The sequence below is a fragment of the Solanum dulcamara genome, chromosome 1 (assembly GCF_947179165.1).
Source record: "Solanum dulcamara chromosome 1, daSolDulc1.2, whole genome shotgun sequence".
Classification (NCBI taxonomy): domain Eukaryota; kingdom Viridiplantae; phylum Streptophyta; class Magnoliopsida; order Solanales; family Solanaceae; genus Solanum; species Solanum dulcamara.
In genome coordinates this window covers 30,496,997-30,500,165 of record NC_077237.1, presented here as the reverse complement: position 1 = coordinate 30,500,165, position 3,169 = coordinate 30,496,997, and the positions used below count along the sequence as shown (strand labels likewise).

Sequence of the window (3,169 nt, the reverse complement as noted above, 5' to 3'; positions counted from 1 at the left end):
AAATTTTACCCTATCTGTATCAACTTCCAAGACATCTTCTAAACGTATGTCTCAGTCTCTTCCTTGCTTTTGTTCCATTCTCAAAAAAATAATTGGGAATAGTTTCCTCTGTATTTTGTACTATCTCAAAACCTGCACGCAGAAGATAGCAGCAATGCCTCACAGGGCCAACATATACATTTTTTTTATATCACCTTATATCACAGTCACACAGAGCTTTCAATATCAATAACCGTATGAAAATAATGGACTTACCTCATGTGTCTACCTAAAACTGCATTTATTGCACCTTCCTATCTACTTTCCTTTAAATTTTCAACTTTACATTTCAAGCTCAACACCTTACTCAACATATCGCTTTCATACCTTTACTTACCCGTATACTATGTAGCTCCCAATATCATCCATCGCATTCCTCTATCAATATCGTTCCTTAGCTGAAATCAAATGTTAAAAAAAAGGAATTTCATGTCCTATGGATGGGCTCTATCGCACGATCTTAGATATGAAAGAAAGGTAACATCCTAAATGCCCTGTAGCCGCCTGCTTATAGATGTGGCGCGCAACACACCGATAAACAAGACTCTACTAGACACGGTCTGTAGACATTCCGAGGAAGGACCGCTCTGATACCACTTCTGTCACGATCCAACTCCGTAGGCCATGACTGGTGCCCGAGTTGGGTACCCATACTTACCCTTATCCCCACTTAGTACATTAATCGAATAAACATAGGTAATGATCAGAAGGGATCTCTAAACAGATATAATGCACGAGGGCCGATAGGCCATCATGAAACATAAAAAAACCCAAAACATATATACAAAACCCACATCTCATGTCTACAGACCTCTACGAAATAATATCCTAGTCATATGACGGGACAGGGCCCCGCTGTACCCTGAACAACATATATATATATACAACAGAAGGTGTCAGTACCAAAATAGGACTCCGAACAAAGGAGCACTGTTGACCAACATGGTGGATGTCCTAAGCGAGCGGATCAGCAAACCTATCATCTGTACCTGCGGGTATGTAACGCAGCCCCCGAATAAAGGGGGTCAGTATGGAAAATATACCGAGTATGTAGAGCATGAACTTTAATAAGTAAAGTTATTTCCAGAGCAGAAAGTGCAAAAATGAGCAAAATATCTAGAAATATCAAATGCTTATCAAACCACATATAATGGGTTGTAATAAGTAAAGTCATTACCGTAATAGAATGTACAAAACTGAGCAAAATGTCTGGAGATATCAAATGCTGATCAAAACCTAAGATAATGTATGGAGAAAAACATATGCCATATCTGGCCCCATTATGGGACTCGGTGAATAAAGTGTGGTCGCCCTCCCATCATCGGCGCCACGGCACAGCATAACACCAGAGTAGGGAATATCTCCATAACAAATCATATCATATCAGATGGCCATATCAAATTATATCATATCATATCATATCACAAACATATATGTACATGGCACAGCATAACTCCGTGGCATAACATTTACCACCCCATGTACATGTCATACCTGCCCCCTCACGTCGGGACACGTCGAACAATGCAGAGAAGTATGCACGATAACATATCCTAGCCCAGGCTTAGTGAAGGAAGCATTGAGGCATCCACGAGTGAAGTAGTGAGAAACTATATGCAATTTAAATCATATTTAAGACTCAATGGAATAATCAGAATGAGCTATCATTTAAAAATTGAGATGAAACTCATGTCAAGTACCTTTCGAAAGTTACCCTGGATTATATCAGAATAAATCTTCTGGAATCATATAGACGTATCGAAGCATAATAAAATACCTTTTGGAAATCAAGGAATTGGCCATCCTAATGGCTCTAGGAATAGGAACCACTTTGAAATTATATAAAAGTCATATTTTTGTTTCATAAATACCATACCAAAACAAAGATTAGCTTTACATACTTATGTCAAAACATGAAAATCGAAAGAATATGCTTTACATACTTATGTCAAAAACATGCCAAAAGAAAGAAAGGTTCGCTTTACGTACCTCTTACGGATTACTCTTAACTATGCTCGCCTCGTCGTCTCTTGAACCTATTTAACATGAAATTAATACTAAGGTTAATAAACTTTCACTTTCCAATTTCCAACTCTACACCCAAGTAACCATAGGAATCATTTCCTTATCTATGTCTCTCGACTAGTTTATTACTAGCTCCGAATCTACCGAAAATCGGGCAGCATCTCCCCTGTAACTTGAACATCCCCGAGTTTTCAACTCGGCCACCATGTAAACAAACATACCAACAAAAACAGCCAGCAGCATGTATACAAGTAAATCACTTCAACTTTACACAATACAAGCTCTATACAACTCATTCCAAACTACGGTACCAAAATAGAGTTTTTAACCTTTATTTCGTAAAATATGTAGTCATACCAAACGGAGGGTTGTGTGGCTGAAACCAGCAGCACCCACATCCATTTTTGAGTACTTTACAGCCCTGCAACACGCAATTAAACCACCACCAAACTGCAGCATCACAACAACAACACACTACGCGACTTCGATTTAACTACTACGACTTCCATTTAGTTTGTTTCCAACGTCAAACATCCTTATACATTTTTTTAGACTTCCAGCATATTTTAATACATGTAATATACTTAATAACATCATCATAAAGTCCAGTTCAAAATAGAAAACTTTACCTTTCCCAAAATTCACCAAAACTCGCCAAAACTTGCCTCGGAATTTCCTTTAGCGCAGCTGAAACTTATTGGCTGTTTGGTAACGTTTTGGGCTGCTTCAAACCATAAAATTTCATTACTAACATCTTCATAACATCATTCTATAGCTCATATAATTAATTCTTGGAACGGAATTGGAGAACTTACCTTTTTCTCCTCCCAAAACCGTAGCTCTTTCCTTCTTTCTACCTTAATTTCTCTTCTCTTCTCTTCTTTTTTTTTCTTGCCATTTCGTTTTTCTTGCTCTTGAGCACTCTAGATGAGTGTGGAAATTAATGAGTCATAAGACTCATATATATATATACAACTTTAGGGGTGACACATGTCATCCCCTAAGTGGTGACACGTGTCAAGCCCTAAGTGGTGACAAATGTCAAGATCTAAGTGGTAAGCTGGTATCTTTGAGTCTTCTATATGAATGTATAACAATTGATTCG

The 3,169-nt window shown here is 37.9% G+C and overlaps 1 long non-coding RNA gene across 1 annotated transcript; it reads right to left on the bottom strand.

The window, feature by feature from the left end:
* Positions 1-1,742: 1,742 nt before the first annotated feature.
* Positions 1,743-2,967, bottom strand: LOC129887737 (uncharacterized). The gene is made up of 3 exons (XR_008766468.1): positions 2,880-2,967; positions 2,694-2,785; positions 1,743-2,075 (listed from the first exon to the last, which is right to left on the bottom strand). It is a non-coding gene; the product is annotated as an uncharacterized LOC129887737 (long non-coding RNA).
* Between the last annotated feature and the right edge of the window lie 202 nt (positions 2,968-3,169).